The following is a 15,111-nucleotide window of genomic DNA, read 5'->3' as shown; positions in this document are numbered from 1 at the left end:
AACTATTTTTGCTCAGTTTGATTGCTAAATTGGCTCATTTATTTATGAATTCGACAGACTATGTTTGTACCCCTAGGGATATTACAGTCATCGAATCAATCAAGTCTGCCCCCAAGAATACCCAGTTCGTGGACATTGGAGATGCCTTGTTATCAACCGACGATTTGGAATGCCTTATGAAAGATGATATGTTCTTACATGACGGTGTAAGACCAATTGCACAAACTTTGTAATTAATAATATGAACAATATTTAATATTATAAAATGTACACATAATCTAAATGTTGATTACAGGTGATAAATGCTTACATATATTGCATGCTTGCTCACGACCATTTACAAGACAGAGCGGGTGAAAAGGTACACGTTGTTAGCACGTTTGTATCTAGCCAGATAAAAGAAGACGCGGAAAGAGACATAGACCCATCACTTATCTACAGCAAGACATGGTTAGTTTTTGTCTCGTTATCCATGCATATAATTATGTATTGTTTTTATTAATTCATATGTATAATGATTTATTAATATTTATATCTAATTGCGACCGTGACTTGTATGATATTTACACCAGTTATTCATTCCGATTAACATGCCGAGCTACCATTGGTATCTAGCAGTCGTCAATGCCAAAAAACGTGAGATTCAAGTATTGGACTCACTTGGTTCTCGGGTCAAACGCAATGACCTTGCTACTACGGTAACTATCTATTATTTTTATTCATCTTAACATATGTTTTTGTTTGCCTTGATCCCTACTATTTCTTATATATAAAATAGTTACTAGGACTCGAGAAGTGTCTGAAACTTGTAGAGCATAGACCCGATTTTATCAGAGGTCATAAGTGGCCCGATCTGAATGTTACAAAATGGACGGTTGTAGAGCAGTTTCATGCGGCAATACAAACCGATGGGTAAGCACTTGTTACAATGGTTTGTTTATTTGATTCATCTGTGTGGTATTCTAAAGCATTATTTTATAATATTATAGCGTATCATGTGGACTGTTTATGCTAAATTATATGGAATACTGGACATCACATGCACTGTCAGACCAATTCACCCAGGTATTTCGTTTTTATACATTATCTCGTTATTTTATCTCAAAATAATATATAAATTGTTTTTATATATATCTTGTAGGAGGATATGAAACATTTTCGACAAAAATTAGCTGTCATTTTGCTCGATTCAGAGCTGAATAAGCTAAAAGGAGGTCCCATATACCATCAACCTGACGATCAAGAAAATTTAGCTAATTCTGATCTCGAGATACTGGACAATCCATCTGACGTAGTCAAAGACAAACGTCCTGCACCAATCACTATCATACCCACGGACCAACGTGAATTACTTGCCGGCCTCTGCAACTACATCATGTCGATCGATGATGCCGGTTGTTTGGAGTAAGTATCAGGTATCAATATTTAATGTGAGGTTGTATATTATTGTTCTTCTTACCATCCAATTTATAGGAAGGTATGGGTCCGGAGCTCGACACCCGATCCAATGGGCTTAAGTCTTAAGAAACTTCAGTGGATACTTAACATAGAGCAGCCCATGGACAATGATTGCTTCAACACAGCCGTGCGTATGCTGGCATGTGACGAGGGTGTGACGCTCGGATAATTAAGCTACGGTAAACCTCTATTAATGGTGCCACGTCATCACATTACCGTTGCCAATCCTCACTTGATCCAAATCACTGTTCGTATTCAAATTCAACTTTAAAGTCAAAAATTCAAATTTGTCAAACATGCATAGTAAAATGTTCAAAGTGTGGAAAATTCCATAACTAATTATGGTTGTGAACCAACATCTTTGCAAAGTGGTTTAATGCCTTTAACTAATTAAAACAGGGGCTAAAAATATTTATTACATGCTTTTAAATAGCAAACAAATATAAACCTATTTTATTAAAGTGTGAAACTTCTTGTGGCAGAGGGGTAATTTAAAACACTAATTTAAGTGTTGGTCTCATATTTTTATAAAACTAAAATCTACTAGTAATAAAATAAAACAGAAAAGAAAAATAAATAAAAGAAGCTGGAAAAGAATAAAAATAAAAAGGGGAGAAAACCCCCTGGGCTTCTGACCCATCGGGCAAGTGGGCAGCCCAGCCGGCCCACCCCCACTTGCCTCCTCCCCTTGCTACAGGGAGGCAGGGGGGTCGTGCCGCTCATCGCCCCTGCCGCCGTGGCGGGCATCCGCCACCCCCCCGTCCTATATAGCCTCGCCCCCTTCCCCTCGGCGAACCCTAGCTCCTCCCTCCCTTTCCCCCTCGCGCCCCACGTCCTTTCTCTCTCACACACGCACACTCTGGCCAAACTAACCACGACGCACCGGAGCACGCCGCTACGAATCACTGCGGCCACCGGCCATCGTCCGCCACACTGACGGGTTCAGGAGGACCGCCACAATCGACTTCGTCCATCCCGGGCCTCAAATCGAGCAGGGCCGCCCTGTACGCTCGCCATCGACCTCGTTTCCACCGCGTACATCGTCGTCGTCCGCCGTCGATTGCCGCCGCCCCGGTCCGTCCCCGACCTCCCCGAGCACGCCTACGGCTCCGCGGTGAGCTTCTCCACCGGATCCTCCCTTTCCTTGCCTTGATCTGTCGCCGTTGAGGCCGCCCTTACGCTCGGCCGCCATGAATGGGAGCTCGAGCTCTTGTGTGTACGTGCGTGTGATGCTGCTTGCTTCTGTTGTGCTGCTGCGTGCTTCTCATGCTCCCACCGCTGCTCGTCGTTGTTGCCACTGGTTTCAGCCGCGCCCGCATCCCCTGCCACGCCCTCGCTGCCCCGAGGCCACGCCCAGGCGCACCCGTCCGCCCGCTACTGCTCGCAACTGCCCGCGTTGCCGCCGCCGCCGCTAGCGGTCACCGCTGCTGCTGCGCTACTACAAGCCCCTGCCGCTGCTTTGCTCTTCTGCTGGCAGGCGCGCTGCCCTGCTTGCAGCTGCTACCGCTTTTTACTACTAGTTGCTGCTACTGATTGATGCTACCGCCGGCCGCTGCAGTAGCTTGGCCATAAGCATGCGTGTGTGCACAACGTGCACAACCGGCTTTGCTTCTGGCCGCTTAGTTAATTAGAGATAAGATGGTTTAGGGATTATTTAGTGGCTAGATTAGCCTAGGTGTAGATGAAATGTGGGTCCCCTTGCTAAATAAATCTGTTTAACACTTTAGTTAACATAGCAGTCAATGACAAGTAGGCCCCACGACCACTATTCACACTTTGACCAGATCAAACATTGACTGTTGACTAGTTGACTGTGTATGCTGACTCAGCCACTGGACCCCGTGTCATTCTAATAGGCTAGCTGCATGTGTGTATAAAAAGTAATACACTATTTAAATTTCGAATTGAGGTATATTTCAGAATTCTAGAAAACCTTTAAAACTTAGAAAATTAGTAGAAATTCAACCGTAGCTCAGGTGAAAAAGTTTTATACATGAAAGTTGCTCAAAACGACGAGACGAATCCGGATACGCAACCCGTTCGTCCGCCACACATCCCTAGCATAGCAAACACGCAACTTTCCCCCTCCGGTTCATCTGTCCGAAAACGTCAAACACCGGGGATACTTTCCCGGATGTTCCCCCTTTTCACCAGTATCGCTTACTACCACGTTAGGTCACCCCTAGCACCGCGTATTGCCATGTTACGCTTTGTGATGCTTTGATTGATCTGTTATTTATTGTGCTCCCTCTCCGTTACTTCTTTCCAGTAGACCCCAAGACCGATGTTGCCCCTGTGATCGACTACGTCGACGACGACCCCTCCTTGCCAGAGCAACCAGGCAAGCCCCCCCTTGATCACCAGATATCGCCTATTCCTTATCTATACTGCTTGCATTAGAGTAGTGTAGCATGTTACTGCTTTCGGTTAATCCTATACTGATGCATAGCCTGTCATTGTTGCTACAGTTGTTACCCTTACCTGCTATCCTACTGCTTAGTATAGGATGCTAGGGTTCCATTAGTGGCCCTACACTCTTGTCCGTCTGCCATGCTATACTACTGGGCCGTGATCACTTCGGGAGGTGATCACGGGTATATACTATATACTTTATATACATGACACATGTGGTGACTAAAGTCGGGTCGGCTCGTTGAGTACCCGCAAGTGATTCTGATGAGGAGGCTGAAAGGACAGGTGGCTCCATCCCGGTAGAGGTGGGCCTGGGTTCCTGACGGCCCCCGATTGTTACTTTGTGGCGGAGCGACAGGGCAGGTTGAGACCACCTAGGAGAGAGGTGGGCCTAGCCCTGGTCGGCATTCGCGGATACTTAACACGCTTAACGAGATCTTGGTATTTGATCTGAGTCTGGCCATTTGGTCTATACGCACTAACCAACTACACGGGAACAGTTATGGGCACTCGACGTCATGGTATCAGCCGAAGCTCTTCTTGACGTCAGCGACGGAGCGGCGCGCGCCGGATTGGACTGGAACGCCTGCTAGGCTAGGTCTGCTTTCGGCCGCTACGCAACGTGCAGGTGTGCAATGGGCGATGGGCCCAGACCCCTGCGCGCATAGGATTTAGACCGGCGTGTTGACCTCTCTGTTGAGCCTAGGTGGGGCTGCGACGTGTTGATCTTCCGCGGCCGGGCATGACCCAGGAAAGTGTGTCCGGCCAAATGGGATCGAGCGTGTTGGGTTATGTGGTGCACCCCTGCAGGGAAGTTTATCTATTCGAATAGCCGTGTCCCTCGGTAAAAGGATGACCCGGAGTTGTACCTTGACCTTATGACAACTAGAACTGGATACTTAATAAAATACACCCTTCCAAGTGCCAGATACAACCCGGTGATCGCTCTCTAACAGCGACGAGGAGGGGATCGCCGGGTAGGATTATGCTATACGATGCTACTTGGAGGACTTCAATCTACTCTCTTCTACATGCTGCAAGATGGAGATGGCCAGAAGCGTAGTCTTCAACAGGACTAGCTATCCCCCCCCTTATTCTGGCATTCTGCAGTTCAGTCCACTGATATGGCCCTTTACACATATACCCATGCATATGTAGTGTAGCTCCTTGCTTGCGAGTACTTTGGATGAGTACTCACGGTTGCTTTCCTTCCTCTTTTTCTCCTTTCCTTTCTACTGATTGTCGCAACCATAGGCTGGAGTCCAGGAGCCAGACGCCACCGTTGACGACGACTCCTACGACACTGGAGGTGCCTACTACTACGTGCAGCCCGCTGACGATGACAAGGAGTAGTTAGGAGGATCCTAGGCAGGAGGCCTGCACCTCTTTCGATCTGTATCCCAGTTTGTGCTAGCCTTCTTAAGGCAAACTTGTTTAACTTATGTCTGTACCCAGATATTGTTGCTTCCGCTGACTCGTCTATGATCGAGCACTTGTATTCGAGCCCTCGAGGCCCCTGGCTTGTATTATGATGCTTGTATGACTTATTTATGTTTTAGAGTTGTGTTGTGATATCTTCCCGTGAGTCCCTGATCTTGATCGTACACATTTGCGTGCATGATTAGTGTACGGTCAAATCGGGGGCGTCACAAGTTGGTATCAGAGCCAACTGCCTGTAGGAATCCCCCTTTCCAACTCCTTGGCCGAAGTCGAGTCTAGACATTGCAAAAACTTTTACTAACATGGTTGTGTGTCTTACGGGCCCACGTCGCCATTGGGTGGTATTAGGATCTTTTACTCCTTGTCTATACTTTGGGACTCTGATCTCTCTTCTATTCGGGTTAAATGAATTTTGCTAATTCTAACATTAGGATCTCGTTATCACTTTCACCCGGAGAGCCCCTTATTACAGATGATCGTCTGCTGCACCAGAAGGATCCGAAGATACTCTCCGATGTTCTCTTGAGACTTTATGGTGTCGCTTTTGCAACTCCCTTCCATCGATAAACCCCTGTGGATAACCACGTATACTCGCCATTCATATAATGCTTCCCAGTTGATCTTGTTATTACAAGATACCCCGAAATTCTCTTTGTTGCTCCGAGAATCCTTTGAGCTTACTGCCTTGCTGTTCTTTGCCACATGAATACCACTATGGATAATTTCTAGCACTCACCGGATATTTGCTCATCCTCAGTTGATTCATGTATTTCACAAAAGTCTTCAAAATACTATTTGAACTTCCGAAATCTTGAGTAGCCTATTGCTCTTGAAATTCTTACTTGCTTACATTATGGTTAATCCCATAAGTCTATAATCTGATTGGCATCTCTTGTCATTATCATTTTTGAGTCCATTGATTCAATTTGTTGCGAATGCTCGCAATCCTCAATCAGATCCTAGAATTCATCCTTCTGGCTCAGACGTCATTTTAAACGTGAGCTGGATCTCGACCAATCAAATTGCCATCGGTTGTACCTCTAAGCCTACTCAACTTATCCATCCTTGATCAGAGCGTTGCTTCTGATCCCCCGATTTGGAAATCATAGTTCTTTTGCATTTGAATTTTGAATTAGTTAGTTGTTTCTATAATCAGATCTCCTTGCATTCTTCTTCCTCTGATTGAGTACCGATGCTCACATCAGATTCCTTGTGGACCATCGGTTCCTTTGTTGGATTTTATCCGACAGTGTCCTTCATATTGAATAACCTTGTGAGCCTTTCCATGGGTATATAATGCCTTTGGTAAATTGTATCATCTGCTTTTGAACAATGCTCTACTTTCGAGCTTGTAATATTTACTCCGAAGTTTGTGGTATATGTTCCTAAGATGCCCTGATGGGTTGAACCTACGCCTTCCCTAATCCGTGTGAACCCGAAAGATTACACGGGTCATACTTATCTGGTATTGCACCAGGTAAACACTTTCAACAACTAATGTCATTTTCGAAATACGAGAGGTGAATGAAAGGTTATGCGTTGAACAAGTGGGAGTCGACCTTGAACCCTGTGTTCATGCCCATGGGCACGATGTATACCTTATCATGGAAGCTTCTCTTAAAATAATTATCCCCTTGTTATAAGTTCATCTGGTATCCGTGGACGTGGTTCCGACCATGATTGTTCTCCTTTGATTCCATTTCTCGGAAAAGTTAAAGAACTTGTCTTCTGCAGATTAATACATCCTTGCAACCTCTATTTCGATCTTCCTTCGAGTATTACCCTCCGGTATCTCGAGAATATCAAAGAAATGTGTTGCTTCCCTTGAGTCTTCATCTAGTATTGCTTCTCATTGATTTCAGATTTCCTCGGGTTCTGAGTTATTAGTTACTCAAGAACACCGATAAGTGAATAAATTCCACACCCTGATTCAATAACTCTAAATAATTTTCGTTGCTTACGAGTTTAATAACCCTTCAAGTCATTCCTAGCCTGATTGGCTATATCATTATCATGTCAAATTTTAACTATGCTACTTGGTTCTTCTTCCCAGAGCATAATTTACGACGATGAGCTAAGCTTACGTCGATCTTCCTCGTCATATCATTCTTCCTTGAACAACAAGCTTGATTTCAAGTTCGTGTCGTACCCGTGGTTCGAATAACCTTTTGCTTCATCATACCTTTTAGCTTGATGTCATCGCTGATCGATTACATCTTCATGAAATCTCTCGACAAATGTGTCATGATCATCATCTACATTCTGAGCTCTTCCAAGATATCTATCGAAATTCAGGATGAGAAATACCATCCTTGCCCCTCGATGAATTGTGTTATCATCGACAACATTCTTGCCTCCCCCCAACACAAACTTGTTCATATTTTGTGTTGTATCTTGATTTCCCTGCTATCCAACCTATGTTACGTTCTACCGTGGAGTATTACCATCTTTGATGTCAAGAATGTCGTGAGCATTACTCCACCTCTTAAGAATTCTTGGTACAGTGATACTTCTCACCATCACCATTCTTTCTTGGTCCCCGTGTTGTTTATAAACGAAATACCGACAAATGGTCTGTGATGTGTAAATTCTAAACTTCTAGCAACCCTATTGCTTTGAAGTTATTGGTCTATAGTTTCATTCTACGTCTATGGCCTAATGAATCATCATTCGAACATTGATCGTGCTACCTAGCCCATATTTCGGGTGCACATTTCAACCAATGTTTAACTGTGTATGTTTTCCTCGAGCATACATCATTAAGTCATTCGATCTAGCTAATGTTATCTCCTTGTTCACATAGTTGTGGAAATCCATCTTTTGGAAATCTCAATGGGTTGTCGCTGAGTCAATCAGTCACCTCCTCACCTCTCCTTGATTTAATGATGAACCCTTGTTCGGAACTCGCTTCCATAGTTCATCTCCCGAGAATCTTTGATGTCATTTCGACAATTTGTGTTGCACCTTTCTTCTCAGGCATCCTGAGTCTGAGTTATCCTGACACCAATCAGATCTGAATCTCGGTCAGATATGATGGTTGGAACATATTTCCAAGAGTTATGACATTGGTCTCTACATAACCCGGTAAGGTGATGTCTTTGCTTAGCACCCCTAGTCAGAGGACCTTTTGTTATAATTTCCTTTTTAGCAAGGTTAACCATTCTTCCAAGAGGAAATTGAAAGACTTATTCTATGTGTTGTTCCTGATGAATCCTTTTTGTATCCAAGTCCGACCTTTGCTTGAAGACCATGTCAATGCTATCTCGAAGCATGTCTGTGGTACTCCGATTTTCAACAAGAACACTTATCCCAATGCTAATTGTTTCTTGCTCAATTATCCAAACACCGTTGTATGGGAAATGTCATGAAAATTTCTCTCCCCCTACCTAGAGGGTTTTCTACATTATATCCTGTCACGGATATCATGCCCCGCTTGTCCTTGGGAAGGATATACCCTTGAAATATGTGTTTAAACACATTTTCCTTTACATTGTTCTGTTTACTCTGGTAATCATATTTTCCTTTCCATTGTTTTGTTTAACCTTTCTTGTAATCTGACTTAGCTGAGCAGAGATAATTCCCTGCTTAGTTGAGCGCCTCGTTGTACCACTCTCTCAGTAGACCATGTTACTTTTGTTGATGACATTTCGGTAGCCACCGATGGATGAGAACTTTGCCTATTGGTCCGCCTCGTTTCAACGAGCAGGAAAATGGTTCTCTTCGTCCCTCGCCCTTGGTACCAACATGTTGCCGACATAACTGACAGGGTACTCTCTGACATGCCTTGCTATCATGACCGTGCAAGATGTCACTGCTCCTATAAAAAACCCACATGGTGGGCCCATAACCCACAGTTCCACAGGATCGAAACCTGAATCTTCTATACAACCCTATTTCTAATGGTTATTCCTCACACTTGGCTTTGTATTTAATTCACGGGCCACCTTCCTAGTGCTCTATTCTGGTATCAGACGCAATACTTACTCTCGCTGCTCTGAACCCCTTTCTCACTCTGGTTCAGACTTCGAGCAACTATCTATCCGCTTGCAACCTCTTATTGTACCTTCGTACCTTACTCTCGATGTATTTTATATGTTCAACTCGAGAGATACTCTTATGATCATTCATGGGTTAACCCTAGATTGTTTCCCTCATAATCATTTTGCCGTAGCCGAGCTGCCCCTTACCGATTCGTAAGTACGTTGGAGTTCCCAAAGAAAAGGACGACTTCACCATGATGACCTGAAGTAGAGGAATGCAGACGTCAATGTAATGGATCGACCTCTTCGAGAAGAGCAACCAAGGCCGAGAAGATCCCTTAGAATTTCGTAACTATACCTTCCCCCCTTCTCTACCTCTTAAATCTCGGGACGAGATTTCTTGTAGTGGAGAAGAATTGTGACGCTCGGATAATTAAGCTACAGTAAACCTCTATTAATGGTGCCACTTCATCACATTACCGTTGCCAATCCTCACTTGATCCAAATCACTGTTTGTATTCAAATTCAACTTTAAAGTCAAAAATTCAAATTTGTCAAACATGCATAGTAAAATGTTCAAAGTGTGGAAAATTCCATAACTAATTATGGTTGTGAACCAACATCTTTGCAAAGTGGTTTAATGCCTTTAACTAATTAAAACAGGGGCTAAAAATATTTATTACATGCTTTTAAATAGCAAACAAATATAAACCTATTTTATTAAAGTGTGAAACTTCTTGTGGCAGAGGGGTAATTTAAAACACTAATTTAAGTGTTGGTCTCATATTTTTATAAAACTAAAATCTACTAGTAATAAAATAAAACAGAAAAGAAAAATAAATAAAAGAAACTGGAAAAGAATAAAAATAAAAAGGGGAGAAAACCCCCTGGGCTTCTGACCCATCGGGCAAGTGGGCAGCCCAGCCGGCCCACCCCCACTTGCCTCCTTCCCTTGCTACAGGGAGGCAGGGGGGTCGTGCCGCTCATCGCCCGGCCATGGCGCGCCCCTGCCGCCGTGGCGGGCATCCGCCGCCCCCCGTCCTATATAGCCTCGCCCCCTTCCCCTCGGCGAACCCTAGCTCCTCCCTCCCTTTCCCCCTCGCGCCCCACGTCCTTTCTCTCTCTCACACACACTCTGGCCAAACTAACCACGACGCACCGGAGCACGCCGCTACGAATCACTGCGGCCACCGGCCATCGTCCGCCACACTGACGGGTTCAGGAGGACCGCCACAATCGACTTCGTCCATCCCGGGCCTGAAATCGAGCAGGGCCGCCCTGTACGCTCGCCATCGACCTCGTTTCCACCGCGTACATCGTCGTCGTCCGCCGTCGATTGCCGCCGCCCCGGTCCGTCCCCGACCTCCCCGAGCACGCCTACGGCTCCGCGGTGAGCTTCTCCACCGGATCCTCCCTTTCCTTGCCTCGATCTGTCGCCATTGAGGCCGCCCTTACGCTCGGCCGCCATGAATGGGAGCTCGAGCTCTTGTGTGTACGTGCGTGTGATGCTGCTTGCTTCTGTTGTGCTGCTGCGTGCTGCTCATGCTCCCACCACTGCTCGTCGTTGTTGCCACTGGTTTCAGCCGCGCCCGCATCCCCTGCCGCGCCCTCGCTGCCCCGAGGCCATGCCCAGGCGCACCCGTCCGCCCGCTGCTGCTCGCGACTGCCCGCGTTGCCGCCGCCGCCGCTAGCGGTCACCGCTGCTGCGGCGCTGCTACAAGCCCCTGCCGCTGCTTTGCTCTTCTGCTTGCAGGCGCGCTGCCCTGCTTGCAGCTGCTACCTCTTTTTACTACTAGTTGCTGCTACTGATTGATGCTACCGCCGGCCGCTGCAGTAGCTTGGCCATAAGCATGCGTGTGTGCACAACGTGCACAACCGGCTTTGCTTCTGGCCGCTTAGTTAATTAGAGATAAGATGGTTTAGGGATTATTTAGTGGCTAGATTAGCCTAGGTGTAGATGAAATGTGGGTCCCCTTGCTAAATAAATCTGTTTAACACTTTAGTTAACATAGCAGTCAATGACAAGTAGGCCCCACGACCACTATTCACACTTTGACCAGATCAAACATTGACTGTTGACTAGTTGACTGTGTATGCTGACTCAGCCACTGGACCCCGTGTCATTCTAATAGGCTCGCTGCATGTGTGTATAAAAAGTAATACACTGTTTAAATTTCGAATTGAGGTATATTTCAGAATTCTAGAAAACCTTTAAAACTTAGAAAATTAGTAGAAATTCAACCGTAGCTCAGGTGAAAAAGTTTTATACATGAAAGTTGCTCAAAACGACGAGACGAATCCGGATACGCAACCCGTTCGTCCGCCACACATCCCTAGCATAGCAAACACGCAACTTTCCCCCTCTGGTTCATCTGTCCAAAAACGTCAAACACCGGGGATACTTTCCCGGATGTTCCCCCTTTTCACCAGTATCGCTTACTACCGCGTTAGGTCACCCCTAGCACCGCGTATTGCCATGTTACGCTTTGTGATGCTTTGATTGATCTGTTATTTATTGTGCTCCCTCTCCGTTACTTCTTTCTGGTAGACCCCAAGACCGATGTTGCCCCTGTGATCGACTACGTCGACGACGACACCTCCTTGCCAGAGCAACCAGGCAAGGCCCCCCTTGATCACCAGATATCGCCTATTCCTTATCTATACTGCTTGCATTAGAGTAGTGTAGCATGTTACTGCTTTCGGTTAATCCTATACTGATGCATAGCCTGTCATTGTTGCTACAGTTGTTACCCTTACCTGCTATCCTACTGCTTAGTATAGGATGCTAGGGTTCCATTAGTGGCCCTACACTCTTGTCCGTCTGCCATGCTATACTACTGGGCCGTGATCACTTCGGGAGGTGATCACGGGTATATACTATATACTTTATATACATGACACATGTGGTGACTAAAGTCGGGTCGGCTCGTTGAGTACCCGCAAGTGATTCTGATGAGGAGGCTGAAAGGACAGGTGGCTCCATCCCGGTAGAGGTGGGCCTGGGTTCCTGACGGCCCCCGATTGTTACTTTGTGGCGGAGCGACAGGGCAGGTTGAGACCACCTAGGAGAGAGGTGGGCCTGGCCCTGGTCGGCATTCGCGGATACTTAACACGCTTAACGAGATCTTGGTATTTGATCTGAGTCTGGCCATTTGGTCTATACGCACTAACCAACTACGCGGGAACAGTTATGGGCACTCGACGTCGTGGTATCAGCCGAAGCTCTTCTTGACGTCAGCGACGGAGCGGCGCGCGCCGGATTGGACTGGAACGCCTGCTAGGCTAGGTCTACTTCCGGCCGCGTACGCAACGTGCAGGTGTGCAATGGGCGATGGGCCCAGACCCCTGCGCGCATAGGATTTAGACCGGCGTGTTGACCTCTCTGTTGAGCCTAGGTGGGGCTGCGACGTGTTGATCTTCCGCGGCCGGGCATGACCCAGGAAAGTGTGTCCGGCCAAATGGGATCGAGCGTGTTGGGTTATGTGGTGCACCCCTGCAGGGAAGTTTATCTATTCGAATAGCCGTGTCCCTCGGTAAAAGGACGACCCGGAGTTGTACCTTGACCTTATGACAACTAGAACTGGATACTTAATAAAATACACCCTTCCAAGTGCCAGATACAACCCGGTGATCGCTCTCTAACAGGGCGACGAGGAGGGGATCGCCGGGTAGGATTATGCTATACGATGCTACTTGGAGGACTTCAATCTACTCTCTTCTACATGCTGCAAGATGGAGATGGCCAGAAGCGTAGTCTTCGACAGGACTAGCTATCCCCCCCTTATTCTGGCATTCTGCAGTTCAGTCCACTGATATGGCCCTTTACACATATACCCATGCATATGTAGTGTAGCTCCTTGCTTGCGAGTACTTTGGATGAGTACTCACGGTTGCTTTCCTTCCTCTTTTTCTCCTTTCCTTTCTACTGATTGTCGCAACCGGAGGCTGGAGTCCAGGAGCCAGACGCCACCGTTGACGACGACTCCTACGACACTGGAGGTGCCTACTACTACGTGCAGCCCGCTGACGATGACAAGGAGTAGTTAGGAGGATCCCAGGCAGGAGGCCTGCGCCTCTTTCGATCTGTATCCCAGTTTGTGCTAGCCTTCTTAAGGCAAACTTGTTTAACTTATGTCTGTACCCAGATATTGTTGCTTCCGCTGACTCGTCTATGATCGAGCACTTGTATTCGAGCCCTCGAGGCCCCTGGCTTGTATTATGATGCTTGTATGACTTATTTATGTTTTAGAGTTGTGTTGTGATATCTTCCCGTGAGTCCCTGATCTTGATCGTACACATTTGCGTGCATGATTAGTGTACGGTCAAATCGGGGGCGTCACAGAAGGAGTATTGTTCACAGACCCTCCTGTGCACTACATGGATCTACGATTTTGTGTAAGTTATCGTAACTCTTCATTCTATGTGTCATTAGCATCAACATGTTGAAGCAATATTTCTTTCTTTTTTACTTAGTCCATGATGCTAGAGTCAACACGAGGTCAGAAGTTTTGCGAGAAGAAAACTATCCAGACGTTGGCAACATTATTTGATAGCTGGCCTGGGATGGACAATGACATCTCATCGTGCAACAAGGTAAGTAAAGTATTTTGTCCATTGTTATCATGGTTTATTGTTGTTTCTAATAGCTCCACTTGTAGATTTATCTTCCCTATGCATCCATCGGCCGATACATCTTGTACGTCATCGAGAAAGAGGCACGTCGTCTATATATTCTGGATCCTATTCAAACATCACAATCGTTAGAGGAAAAAAATTGAGGCATGCACTGAAATTAAAAAGTTTTGCAAGGGATTTCAAAGAAGCACTCGAAATAAAGCTGCCTGGTTGGAATTATGATATATCTAAATGGCAACGTTTATTTCCGTTCGGTGTTCCAACGAGTATAGACGGGTAATGGATTTATAACAAAAACATTTACTTTTGTTATCATTATATTCTATATATTATTAATCTAAAGTTTTGCAGGAATGTGTCTGGCTATTTTGTTTTTCATTTTATGCTCTGGTGGAACGGTAAAGAATTGGTCAAGCCGATTTGCACGGTGAGTATTGTCAGTTACATGTTTTAAGACCTTCGGCGTGAAATTTTCATAATAACTACATGTATTGTTTGTGCAGGATGGGTATGAATTGAGGAAACAGTTTTTATTACACTTGCTAAAACATTGTGGGAATGAAGCTAAAGGAAACTTTCCTGATATTGTGAAAGAATTACTTAAGCGCATCATCTAGATATTAATAGTTTTGTAATAGATGTTTAGTTGGAACATCGCTGGCTTTGTTACATGGACAATGTCGTTAATTTTTCTTCATGTTATCAATTTACATTGAAAAAATGAACTTCAGTTATTAAATAATTGTATTTGTGTTTTATTGTTTGTACGTGTGGAATTTAACATGTAACTTTTGTAAACTATTTCAAGAGCCCGTGGCAACGCACGGTCACTCTACTAGTTAGAATAGTTATTTGGATCGCGATCCGCCCTGCTCGACAGGTCTCTCCTGAACTCCCGCAACGGTGCACATTAGCGAAAAAAGAAACAAGATCCACTCCCCCACCCCATCAGGAGTACCCGCATCGGCTCCACGAATCGGGCAACCGCCGCCGCCGTCCTACCAAAATCGAACCGCCGCCGTTGCCGCACTCCCCAGATCGCGTAGCTGCCGCCCTCCCCATGTCACGCCGCCGCCACCCTTCCCGGAGTGCCTCCCGCCGCCGGCCCCGATCCCCGGAGCGCCTTCCTCCCCGCGGCCGACGCCCATCCTCCTCCGCGGCCGGCGCCCATCCTCCTCCATGGCCG

General features: G+C 46.0%; 1 long non-coding RNA gene across 1 annotated transcript; it reads left to right on the top strand.

The window, feature by feature from the left end:
- Positions 1–13,809: 13,809 nt before the first annotated feature.
- LOC123049079 (uncharacterized) lies at positions 13,810–14,505 on the top strand. Its single transcript, XR_006423440.1, has 3 exons — positions 13,810–13,883; positions 14,277–14,352; positions 14,429–14,505. It is a non-coding gene; the product is annotated as an uncharacterized lncRNA (long non-coding RNA).
- Positions 14,506–15,111: the final 606 nt, after the last annotated feature.

Source organism: Triticum aestivum, chromosome 2D (genome assembly GCF_018294505.1).
Source record: "Triticum aestivum cultivar Chinese Spring chromosome 2D, IWGSC CS RefSeq v2.1, whole genome shotgun sequence".
Taxonomy (NCBI): Eukaryota; Viridiplantae; Streptophyta; class Magnoliopsida; order Poales; family Poaceae; genus Triticum; species Triticum aestivum.
This window is presented reverse-complemented; position numbering and strand designations above follow the sequence as displayed.